Below are 13,831 nucleotides of genomic sequence, written 5' to 3' on the forward strand. Positions count from 1 at the left end.
ACACAGCAAAAATACTTTCTCTTTCAGGTCTACATTATGACAAACTATAACAAAATACCATTTTTACTTCTGGAGTGGAAGGTTGATTTCTTTAGCTATATAAATGTATTTGAACATGAGTTTGACCTACTTATCTATTTAATAAAAAAAGAAAGGAATTTAATGAATGCCTGAATGGTAGATATTTTGTCATGTTCTGAGAATTCTAATAAACACGACAGTGTACTTTTTTCAAGATGCAAAACCCCAAATATGTGAAGTGGCTTAGTCCCTTTTGTTTCTTTAAAAGCTTTTTAAAGTAGGTGCTATGTAAATTTGAATTATTGTTGTGGTCTTTAATATATGGAGATCCTTCTAGAAGCAAGTATCCTTTTTTTAAACATCTTTTCTTCATTTATTTTTTGGTAGCCTCAAAACGGAGTCATGTAAAGAGGCTCAGAGACGAACACGAAAAGTGGCCACCATCAGCATGAGGAGCCCAGCAAGTCAGCCTGGTGAGTGGGAAAAGTGATGTGTGGTTATCTTTTTCTGTGTGTCATTAAATCTGCTGAGATTGCTTTTTATGCAAAAAGTCCTCATAGTTTACAAACAAAAATAAGAGTGTCTAAAAGGAGAACGTCTATGACATTGATTCTCATTACCTCAAAGACCCTAGGGAAATGGGTTTTGGCAGGAATAGTCACAACATTTTGTTATAAACAGACGTAGTGTTACAGTTCCCATGTGACCTTGTGAAAGTTGCCTAATTCTTTGAGTCTTAGCTTTCTTTTTTGAAAATGGAGATGATGGGGGTGCCTGGGTGGCTCAGTTGGTTAAGCATCAGACGCTTGGTTTCCACTTAGGTCATGCTCTCAGGGGTCTGAAGATCAAGCCCTGTGTCGGGGTTCAGCTCTGGGCATGGAGCCTCCTTAAGATTCTCTCTTGCCTTCTACCTCTCCCCCGCCCCTGCTTGCACAAGTACAAGCTCTCGCTCTCTTTCTTTTTCTCAAAAAACAAAAAACAAACAAACAAAGCAGGGGGGAGAGGCAAGAAAATGAAGATTATGGTAGTTATCTTGTTATGTTTTCCTAAGAACTAAGTAAGAAACTGTGTATAACCAATCAGTGTCTTTAGCAAAGGGAAAGAGGTTAAAGTTATAAGACTAATACTTACTGAATATTTCCACATGCCAAGTATTAAATGCTGACTACTGCATTGTTTTATTGACTACTCAAAATGCTAAAGGGTAGAAGGTATTATTGTTCTCATTTAACAGATAAAGAAACTGTACTATTAAAAAATTATGTGACTTGTCCTTAAATTACAAATTACTCTGATAGTTGAGTGTAGTCCTGTCTGATGCCAAAGTTTCTGTACTTGTATTCTTTCAGAAAGTCAACAATCATTTATTGGGTAGCTAACAAATGCCAAGCTTCTCTTAGCTAAGATGCCATGCTATTTCCCGAATGATTATTGCTTAGAATATAATAACTGTATATTCATAAGATGCATTATAATTTACAAATAATTTATGAGTAAGTAATTTTGTTTATTAGTGATATACCCTATATGGAAGACAAAGTGGGGATCATTATGTGTATTTTACAGATGGAAAAATTGAGGTCCCAAGAAGTTAATTGGCTCACTGGGCGTCTTACAAGCTCAGTGATCTTCAGACTCCATGAGTTAAGGGGTCATGTTTTTGTTGAGTGTTTTTTTAAAGTTTTTATCTAAATTCCAGTTAGTTAACCTAGAAGGTATATTTGCTTCAGGGGTACAATATAGTGATTCAACATTTGCGTACAATACTGTACACAATGCCCATAATAGCAAGTGCACTCCTTAATCTGCAACACCAATTCAACCCATCCCCCTACCTACCTTCCCTCTGGTAACCATCAGCTTGTTCTCTATAATTAAGAGTATGTTTCTTGGTTTGCCTTTCTCTTTCTTTTTTCCTTTGTTTATTTGTTTTGTTTCTTAAATTTTACATGTGAGTAAAATCATACGGTATTTGTCTTTCTCTGTCTGACTTATTTCACTTACTATAACACTCTCTAGCTCCATGTATGTTGCAAATGGGAGGATTTCATTCTTTTTTTATGGCTGAGTAATAGCATATATACCATATCTTTATCCATTCTTCATGGGATTCTTGATGTCTGTGTGAACTATTTATATAATTTGACTATTGTAGATAATGCTGCTATAAACTTTGGGATGCTTGTATCCCTTCAACCATTTGAATCCATTGCAGACTGAATGTTTTTGCAAACATTAATTACCAGAGAAATAAAATGATTAAAAGTCAGACACAGAATACATAGGTCCACTTATTTATTAGTTGTCATTATTCTGCAGACTTAAAATTATAAAATGGCTATGAAATGTTTTAGTGCTTTCTCTCTGTAGTCCAATTCCATACTCCTTCTGGTGTAGACCAGCTAACATTTGCAGATTAACACTACCCTGTAGACCAGACAGTAAGGCTAACAGCATGGGTAGAGCTACTATGAGGCAAACATCATGTTCAGTCCCAGACCTTTGTTCTTCAAATCTAGGTCTTTTCATGTTACTCCACAAGGCCTCAACATACAGCAAGAAACCTGTGTTGTGGTCTAAGGTATGAGAAAATCAAATTCCCAACTGTTCAAATGAAATAGATGCAAGAAAACTGACAATGACAAAATAACTTTAAAGAGTTATAGGAAACAGTCAACATGAAAAAAAAAGTGGAAAACAATTGGAAATTTTATAGGAATGATTTCTTTTAAATTTACTTATCAGAAACAAGTCTAAAAATTTTGATATGTGATATATTGTTAAAAGACTTTCTCAAATATGAGGCTTTTCCCTCTTTTCCTTTTTATTTATTTTTGGAAAAGAAAAGTTAGGTTGTATTTAGAAGACTGGGCCTTATCAGTTCCCAAGCGGCATATAGACCTTGTATAATTCTAAGAGATAAAAGTGGAACTTGGCCAGCTATGAAATGAAAATGAACTCATCTCACCGCTATATTGAAGGGGACTGAAAATAAATGTTACTTGTTCATTTCAAAAACTACTAAAGAAAATTGCAGCACTTTTGGTACACAGTAAGATGCATATTGCGTCAGCAATGAAAATTTACTTTGTAAGATGGTTTTGTGGCTTTCTCAGTTTTACTGAAATGGATCCAAATATTTACATGTGCTATTTTATTAATAAGTATTTTGCCATCTGTGTCAAAGTGGTATTGCACAGATGTTCAGGAATAACTTTGGTTGTGAGTAAATATTAGAGGAAGATTGAATTTTTCTCCAAATGATGCTGATGGAATTTTTTTTTGTCATAGTTTAAGATAACAGAAATAGTTGTTGTTTTAACGTTCTACCAACTTAACTGTGCTTGATGAAGCTTCAAAAATGGTTTTAAGGGCATGGAGAAGGGTGGAAATTTATGACAACATTCAAAACTGGGACTTTCAGCCAATATATTATTACCTTCTGGGGAGATTCCACATCACTAAATAAAAATTCACAATCTGAAGTAGAGCAAACCCATGGCTTTAAACAATATAGACAGATTCTGAGCCCTTCACTTACTTTCAGCTCCCTGACTCAGAGACTCAAGAATTGTGTCACTGAGAAAGTTAAGTAATCATACCTGCACACTCCTCTTTAGTCATTACCTAAATCCATTCAAGAATTATCCCTCCTGCTCCCTCTGAAAAGGGCAGAGAAAAAAGAAGGACTTAGAGAAGTGTATTGCATCCAAGCAGAAAGTAAGGTAGTCCCAATAGACATTATATGTGTGGTAATAATATGACCAGAGACAGTAGTACTGCATGTGTGTGTGTTTCTTTAATACTTATTAGATCAGAATCAGAAGAACAATAGTTGGGAGAGAAGAGTGTCCATGAACATTTTAGCAGAAGTGATTTATGTGAATTCTTGCTACTTACTAGAATTTAGGCCTGAGGTTGTTCACAGTCTACTTTTCAACAGTGAGGCACAGATGCTTTCTGCTAAAAACCAGGTTGTCAGTAGGATCAAGAGCTAAGAGTCATTCTTATGACATATTTGTTGAGAACACTACCCTTCAATAGATTTTTATCACATTTTCTAATCAGTAACAAGCAGTAACAGCAATAACAAAGCCAAACATGGTTTAGATAATGTTTCCTTGACAAAGGACATGAAAGCCTCAGAGGTAAAGCAAATGTAGAACAATGAATTAATACAGAAACAAGAAAATTACATTAGGAAAACTTTTGTCATCCTTACAAATGCATTGATTGACTTCGAAATAGAAACCATCGGAATTGAAAACATTGAAATGCAAAAGACTGAAAAGGAACAGAAAATGTAACAGAAGAAGTAAATCTGCCTTTGGAGACAACAAATAATGTCATCAGATTTGTGGAAAGCAAACTGAAGTAGTCCTAGAATACAGAGGACCAAGACAAATGAGAAAATGATGAGAGAAAAAAATGACCAACATGGAAAAGAAAAATCAAGCATGCAGATGGTTATTTGTGAACAAAGAGAAAAAAAATAAATAGAAGCAAAGCAGTCATCAAAGAATCACTAGGGAGAAAAATCTTGCCTAAGAAAGAGATAGGAAGGGTTTCTACAACTCTAGATTTCATTTGCTAACATGTGAGGTTTTTTTTTCATATTGTACCAGAATTTTCTTTTAAAAATTAGGAAAATCCAACAGTAAAAAGACAAAGATTATTTTGAATCTGATGGTTTTGGGGGTTTATTTGCTTGATTGTTGTTTAATGTTTCGTTATTCTAGATTATATATAGATGCTTGTCCTATTTAGTCTTCCTTGTTTTCCTTAAAAAATTTGGTAATTTGTGTTATTCTAGAAAAACTATCAATGTGGAGTAATTGTTCATGAATGAACATATATTTAGGGGGAAAAAAAAGACTCAGTGTCAATGCACCAGTGGAATAATTAAGTGTTTTTAATTTTTTCTCTAAGTCTCTTTTTTTTTGACATATAAAATAATCATATATCATTGGTCAATTAAAGCTTTTATTGAAATATACTTAAGAAAAGTACACAAATAATAGGTGAACAACTCAATAAATTGTTACAAAGCCCAGAAATATGTGTTATAACCCCTCAAATTAGGAAATAAAATATACCCAACAAAATTAAAGGTGCACTTTTTTCTTTCTAATCAGAAATCCCAATCATCTATAAGGTAAGCACTTTACTGAATTCTAATACTGTACACTATTTTACATTTTTTGAGTTTTATGCAAATGGACTGATAGAGTTTGTACTTGTGTGGCTTGTTGATCTCAATATTATTTATGTGAGATTTCTATTTACAGGAGTAATTTAATTTTCAAAGTATATACTATTCTACTGTGACTGGTTTGTGGTGCTTCTGGCCTTTTACATGTCTTTTGGGGCATATATGTCCACATTTCTGTTGGATGTATGATTATTTATGTGTGATTTATATGTTCATTTTTAATAGATAACTGATAATTTTCTGAACTTGTATACTAATTTATATTCCCACCAGCAGAGGATATGAATCCTTACCAAACTTAGCAATTATCAGGGATTTTTATTTTAGCCATTCTGGTGGGTGTGCTGTGGTATCCCATTGTGGTTTTAATTGACATTTATTTCCATAATGACTGATAATTGTGGTGTTGCTACCCCAGATCAACAATTCCCTTGGTACTCCCAAATTAAAAGGCAAATGGAGATTTAGAGTAGTAATTCAGAAAGATGATAGTTTTATCTACCTTGACTGAATGAAGATTTGATCTGAAGAGAACTAAAATTCCTCTTTACCTGGAAAAAAATTTTAAAGTATGTAATAACACATGTTATCAAATGTGTACAAGGCCAACAAACCTCATTCAACTTAAAATTCAGCTTACGAATTTGCTGAACTTCTACTTTCCCTTCAGCTAATTAATAGAATGCAATCTATCAATTTTGTCTTGTTTCATTGGGTACAAACCAGTGTTATGACAGTAGGATCACAGCTGAATGGTGATGATTAGAGTTTCTTGCAAGAGAGCAATTGCACCCTCCATTTCTGTATTGGGAAAACTAATTATTTGTCCAGCCATTTGAAACTAGGGATGGCACATGGGCAATAGGCGTGAAAACAGTCCAGGAGGGGAGCATTCATGTCAGATTTTGACAGAGGGCCTAGGTTTTTCACCTATGCAGCAAGTGTGACAGCTCCATCACTTTCCAGGCATTTCCTCTGGTGGCCTATGCAATGGTCCATTTGCTTCTAGTACTATTAGTTTTCAAACAGTGTGAGAGCTTGGCGGATATGTTATTGAGACAATTTAGATGTGCATAATCTGATATGATGTTGTGAAATGGCATGCTTTATTTTTAATGAAACCATATTATCAGAGATTAGCTAGATCAGATTTGTGGTTGCCATAGGTGGGGGTGGGGTGTTGGGTGAATGTGACCAAAAGGCACAGACTTCTAGTTACAAGATAAATAGTGGAGATATAATATACATGATGAGTATAGTTAACACTCCTGTATAGTATATTTGAAAACTGTTAAGAGATTAGATGTTAAGAGTTCCATACATGAACCTGGATCACATGCAGACACTCTACTCCCATACAGCTTACCACCCTTGTATATATAGTGTGTATCCATTAACATATGTTTATAATTATTTTTTATGAATTTGTCTTTAAATCTTACAGAAAACAAAGTGTGACATTATAAACCAAAATTACAATAATACTGTTATTTATATTTGTTTTTATATTTACTTTTACTGGAGAACCAGTAAGTGCTCATGTCAGCATTGTTCCTACTGTATTATTTGCTAAAGTACGATGGAAGGGAGAAAAAGCCGAGATTGGGTCAACCAAATTGAAGTAATTTTTATTGGTAGATCAAATCCTCCTATTTTGTCTCTGTGTCTTAGCACCAGAGTTAGTCTGGAATTAATTCTTTATAACCAATAATTTTAGTAACGTTTAATCAATGTCTAGTGACCTTCACATGGTTAAGCAATATACATGTGGTATAGAGGTGTCTGGGAAATTATACTTATGCCTTTTGTTAGATTTAGTAAAAGAAAGGAAACTGGAAAATCAAGTAACAATTTGATGAAATCAGTGCTCTACTAAAAGTGTAAGGTAGTGAACTATTAATAAATTTTCCATAGCCGTGTTCTCACCCTAAAATAAAAACCTGACATATTGTCTTAACTAAGAATTTCTGAAAGCATTTATTAACAAAAGAGTAAAGAGAATTGAAAGGAAACATGGAGATTATGATCCATTCATTCAGGCATGTCCATTTTCCCCAAGTTGTACCCTGATGTCATTTATAGATTTCTCCTGGAAAAGTGGCTTTCAAAACAGGAACACCTGTAATTAGTTTTCCATAAAGTGTGTTTAATCTGTGCTAAAGACACAAAATCACTGGACGTATCAGTCACGTAAAGAAAATGAAAAAAAAATTAGTGGTAATTATTAAAAAGGGAAGATGTGAATTCCCATTCATCCAAACACCTATAACATAAAATTTATATTTAATTTTATATTCATGCATGTTTATTCTTCAAGAAAAATGAACATATAAAAGCCCTTCAGAATGTATTATTCTCCTGGTGGAAAAAAACAAAGAGAAGTAGCTATGTTGTAACATTGGAATGGAGTTTATGTCAACCACTATAAAGCTTAGATTCTGTGATACACAGAATTCCTTTGCTTTATTTACTTAGAAGGAAAAAATATCAAACTTGGTACTCTGAAATCAGGGTTCATGGCATAGACTAGTAGGATTGTGAACTGAGAAAAGTTTCCCTGAACAGAATGCCAGTTTCTTTCCAACACTAAGTGGTAGGGAAATGTTTTATCTTGATGGATTCTGTAGAAAGTCCTAGGAAGATATTGATGCAGAAAATTCATAGAAACATTCTTGATACAATGTTACTGATGGATTCTTATCTTATAGAGACATAATATGAAGTACATTAAAATGAAAACAAGCTTGTTTCCTGTAACTTCAAATAAAGAAAAAAAAGTAATTTTTATTAGGACAGGAAGAAGTGAATATAAGATACTTTACATTTACAGGTTCCATTAAAATTTTTTTCCTGTCAACTGTACTCAATTAAAACAGCTAACATAGACTTATACTATTTCATTAAATCACTAAATCCTTCACTTCTTTGTTTTTTCATCATTGAATTATAAACTCTGATAGCTCAGTTTGGCTCCTCCCTCTCATGGAAACCATATCAACTGAGTATTTTTTCCACACAACTACACACACTCAAGGGCACATGTGCTCACATGTGTACACACACACACACATACACACACATTTGTCTGTAAGTTCAAGCAAAAGTCGATGATTTTGCATTTATGGCAGTTTAGATGACCTTTCTACAGACATTCTCTTCTAACTTCCAAGGCTAAATCTTTTCTATTTAACTCGTCTAACTTTGTCCTTTCCTCAACAGAAATAAAAATACTAATATACCGATAATCCAAACTATCTATAGGCCATATTAGAAGATAGGTGAATGTTTTCCTCATATTTACTTTTTATTCCTTTTCTCAATGTGGTTTTTTGTTTGGTTAGTTGGTTTTTTGTTTGAGGTTTTTTTGGTTTGTTGTTTGTTTTTGCCTTGTGATGCAGCGTTTTTCTTTCTGATATCTCACTCCTTTAATAAATCAATTATATTTTAAGTATCAGATAAAAAGTATTTGATAAATTACCTCATATTAGGTTGAAACTAATGGTCAAGGCTCTACTTTATAATAGCATTTTTCTTTAGTAAGGAATATTGCATATCTATGCAAGAAATTATAGGCTCTCATGGGAGGAAACTAGAGGTGATATTTAGTTGCTCTAAAACTTGCATGATCATAAAATTTGTTGTCCAAACTCAGAAATCCTTGATAGTGAAAAGGGCACTATTAATAATTGCATAGGGCTAGCAGTGTAAACTGGGACATTGCCTGGTAAATCAGAGCAGATGGTCCTCCAACTTACAATGTAACTTTCTAGCCTAAGTTTCTCCATCCAGAGTATCCAGCCCTTCATGGGGTTCCCATAATTTACAGACATATGCTGTTTGAAAAACTTTGAGTCTAAGCAAATGGAAGGTATTGCTCATTAAGGTGTCCCGAAGATAACTTAGAAATTTTAGGGTAGGCAATTTTCAAATATGGTCAGTATTAGTAAGTATGTGGTTGATACAGTCTGTGGTCCCTTGCAAAATGTACTGAACTTGATGTCTGCTCTTCTATATTCTTCAAAACCAAGTTATGATATAAATCCATGTTACTTCATTGAGCCTCTACCCCTTGTCTATAGAGTGGTGCAGGAAAGTAATTAGAAAAGAAGATGCTTAACAATATTTCCAGCACTGATTGTTTATAAATCTGAGCAGGGGTTATGACAAGCTTTCCTGTTTCCAGTAAATAATACCACAAACTAAAAAAGTCATTTGTATACAATTGATGTGAATTTTTAGATCCCTCGAATAATGATTGAAGAGGAAGGTGACAGAAACCTTCAACTCCATGCCCTCCTGCCCCCCACCAATTTGGTATATTTATACATGTACCAAGTGTGCTTGGTGCCTGTTGAAAATGAGATGCTAATGAAAACTCCAGTATAAGATTTTTTGGTGAGAGTATGATGAATGTTAGTGCAGCATGTGACCCATTTATTGATCATGAAATGTAAATAAGGGCACTAGTTTTTGTTTTATTGACCCCTAAAACATGATTTAAAGCATGTGGTCTCTAATAATTTTGTATTATTTACACTGAAAGAAGAATACCATTCTGGAGACGCTGGAATGGCTTCTGACAACAGTAATGACTACATAATGTTCTCTCTTTGCCTATGCAGCGATGGGTATGGTTAGTGGTTAGGTTCTCTGGGAAGTCCACTCAGTTTCTCTGATTCTAAGATGAAAAGGTAGCATGAGCTAGGACTAAGGTTAAGCAAAGATAAATGTAAGTATTGGTATTAAATTAGGAAACTTGGGAAAGAAACTTCAAGAAAGAACCAATACAGTTTTAGAAGCTAACAGATCACATTTCAAATTTTGCCCCCACTGATCCCACGGATACTGGTTTTGGAACCTTAGACCCAATGACTTATCTTCTTTGAGTCTTAGTTCCCTCACATGTAAAATGGACTGTTTCTATTTCAGTCATGGAATAGTTGAGAAAATTATTTAAGATAAGTAAGTAGAGCTGTTGCTGTCACTATAATGTTACAGATCTCATACGATTTCTTGATTGAGTATCTTGAACAAATACAAACAGGCACTGCTATTTCAACCACTTTTCTTTGGATCTTGATTTGATTTTTTTTTCTTAATCTTTTTCTATAGTAGACTCTTACAAACTATCCCCATGCCCTTGCTACCCTCCCACCCCCAGGGAAATCATTAATGACACTAATTTGCTAGCTCTGCTGTCAGACTAGCTGATTGATCAGCTGGTGGGAGTGACTCCTATTTTTCAGGACACCAGTGCCAAATATTTGATACTCAGTAGAGCAATTGCTTTGCATCCTAAAGAATCCAACATTATTATTTTATTGTTTTCAGGGGGTTTTTTTTTAGTCATTTGTAATCAAAAGAAATAAATATGTGTCCAGCCTAAGTCATGGGTAGTTTATTTGTTGCAAAATGTGTTCAACTAATGAACCATTGAACATTACGTCAAAAACTAAAGATGTACTATACCTTGGATAATTGAATTTAAATTTAAAAAAGATGATTGTGGGAAAGGAAAGGAAAAGGAAAAAGGAAGGAAAAGGAAAGGAAACAAAAGAAAACAAAAGAGAAAAGAAAAGAGAAAATGACTAGGAGAAGCCCTGTAGATTTTTAGGCAGTGAACCTACTCTGTATAATACTTTAACAGCAGATACATGTCATTATACACTTGTCAAAACTGAGTGCACAGCTCAGAGTGAAACTGAATGTAAACTATACACCTTAGCTAATAATAAGGTATCAATACCAGCTCATCAGTTGTAACATATGTATCACACTAATGCAAAATGTTCCTAATTGGGGAAACCCGATGTGGAGGTAGGGAGATATGGACCATTTGTATTTCCTACTCATTTTTTTTTTCTGTAAACCTAAAACCACCAAAAGAAATAAAGTCTTTTTAAAACAACAACAACAACAACAAAAGTGTTACGATCTTTGACAGAATAAATGAAAATGCAAGATGTCTTACAAGGCTAGCGCATACCATTTTCCAGAAATCCCCCAAATAACTGGCAGTGAGGGATGAATGGTTGGGGGGGGAACATGGAGGTTGTGGAAGACTGCTTGTATAACACTTTAGGCTCCCACTGAGGTCGATCAAGAATTGTCTTATTATCTCAACATTGTGTAATATGCTCCAAATGCCCATCTGGAACATTATTTTGATTTGTATTCCTTTAGAATCAACTTCAATTTCCAGTACTATCTTCTATCATTTTATGTTGTTATAGAGGTGAATCAAATATTTGTGGCAGATTAGATTTCTCTTTGTATAGGGGGGAAAAAAGAAAAAGAAGATGACAACAAGGAAGGAGAATCAGGAGTGGATCATACTGTAGTTGCAATGGTATTTAGGTACTTTTAAACTATTCCAATTAATTTGTAAAGTTCCTCAACTTTTAAAATTAATTTTTAATAAAACTGTAGTTAAGAGGGAAAGAGACATGGGGTTCTAGACATTTTTAATCTATTTGTTTTATGAGGTGGAGTTCTTGATAACTTCTCTTTTTTCTAAGTTTTTATTTAATTTTCAGTTAGCATATATGGTAATATTAGTTTCAGGTATACAATACAGTGATTCATCACTTCCATATATCACCCAGTCCTCATCAGAGCAAGTGCATTCATTAATCTGCATCACCTTTTTAACTCATGCCCCCCACCTTCTGTCTGCTAACCATCAGTTCTCTAGAATTAGGAGTCTGCTTCTTCTTGCCTCTCTTTCATGTTTTTTCCTTTGCAGTGTTTATAGCAGCATTATGGAAATAGCCAGATTATGGAAATAGCCCAAAAGTAGTCCACTGACCTGATGAATGGATAAAGAAGATGTGGAATATATATTCAACATCTTCTATATATATACATCTTTTTTATCCATTATGGATTATTGGATTATTGGATTAATGGATTATCTATTAAAATGGAATATATAGATTATTACTCAGCCATGGAAAAGAATGAAATCTCACCATTTGCAGCATGGTTGCAGCTAGAGAGTATTATATTAAGCAAAATAGGTCAGTCAGAGAAAGACAAATGCATATGATTTTACTCATATGTGGAATTTAAGAAAGATAACTTGTCTTTTCTTAACTCTCACCACTCCCTCCCCCTTGCAACGTATCCTGCAGGCTGGGAGAAATATCTTAACCATGGAATACTATCCATCTTGAAATCCCTTCTCAAATACCTATACCCTAAAGGGATTAATTCCCAAAGGGAGAAGTAAGATGTCATGTTGTAAATGTACTGTACTTAACATTGTCTTTTCATTGAAAGAAACTTTTTCTACCTGCACGGCATAAAGATTTCAGTTTTGCTTATTTTTCCCCCTACTGCGTTCCACTGTTATGAGTAATCCTAGTTGCATATTTCATTTTTAGGAAGTAGCCTGTAATCCAGATTTTAAAAGGCCTTGCTCTACTGCAAGACTGTTTTTACTATTGAAAATATGTTTAGGTTTAGCATAAAGCTAGATATTTCTAATAGTTCTCAGAAAGTTTGCAAGCACACCTATCTTCCACTTATCAAGAGGTCATTTATTTTACAATCTTGACCACCAGGGACAGGCTTAGATTGTAAAGGGATTCTGAGATTTAAGGACAGAGAGATACCACACCTCATGTGGGGTTTTCCACACTATATATTTGCTCTTATATTAAGCATAATTCTAACTGGTTCTATCATCCGGTTTTCCATACTACAGAGAATTGGAAAGGCAGAGCCTGTTTAAAGTATATGTACTAGCAGCATTAAAAAGGGACAACTGACAGAACAGCAATGCATAAAATAAAAGACACTTAAATGTACAGATTAGAAAATTTACAAAAAAATGAAATTACTATGATACTAATGTAAATCCTTTAGACAGCAAAAAATAAATATATGTCTAGTTTTTTATGTTTTATGTTTTTATGTTTTATGAATATGGGATACCCTTTTAAAAATTGGTTGATGCAAGTCAGCTCCTGGTTTCTTCTGGACATGTTGGTTCATGTTTATAAGTTGTCTTGAGCAACTTCAGCAGCTATTTTATTTGAGAGTTAATATGCACATATACTATCTTTACTTCAAACTGCAGCATAAGATGATATTACAATAAGATGATCAGTATAGAAATTTGAAGTCCTCCAAATATTCCTACTCTTTTAAGAATGCCAGATGATGATATATTCATTTGGTCACTACAGTGTTTTCTGAGAATCTTCTATGGACCAGGAGTAATGATTCTAAGAGTGCAACTGGGAACAAGACATTAGCCTAACATGGAGGAGCAAAAGTCTATATTTGACCCTGGGTCCACACTGATCTTCATGCCCAATGTCCTTTTACCCACTCACAAACTTTAAATGAGGTAATATAGATGAAATTTTGTGACGCCCGGTAGAGGCTTAATCAGTGTTCATTGGTATGATTCAACTCACAGTTCCATTTATTCTTCTACCAACACAATGAGGTGAAGATTACTTATAATCCCTATAGACCATCCACAGGTTACTAAATATCTTGAACTCAGCTTCATTAACTGTAAACTAAGTATATGAAAATACCCAGTTTATGAGCTTATTGTAAAGATTCAAGAACAATTACATATGA

General features: G+C 34.0%; 1 long non-coding RNA gene across 1 annotated transcript in view; it reads left to right on the top strand.

The window, feature by feature from the left end:
* LOC131812722 (uncharacterized) overlaps nucleotides 1–13,831 on the top strand; it is an 857,580-nt gene that overhangs the window by 660,618 nt on the left and 183,131 nt on the right. Inside the window, exon 4 of the long non-coding RNA XR_009346451.1 lies at nucleotides 409–494. This is a non-coding gene — a long non-coding RNA (uncharacterized LOC131812722). The remainder of the gene's footprint in view (nucleotides 1–408; nucleotides 495–13,831) is intronic.

Source organism: Mustela lutreola, chromosome 12 (genome assembly GCF_030435805.1).
Source record: "Mustela lutreola isolate mMusLut2 chromosome 12, mMusLut2.pri, whole genome shotgun sequence".
NCBI classification, from domain to species: Eukaryota; Metazoa; Chordata; class Mammalia; order Carnivora; family Mustelidae; genus Mustela; species Mustela lutreola.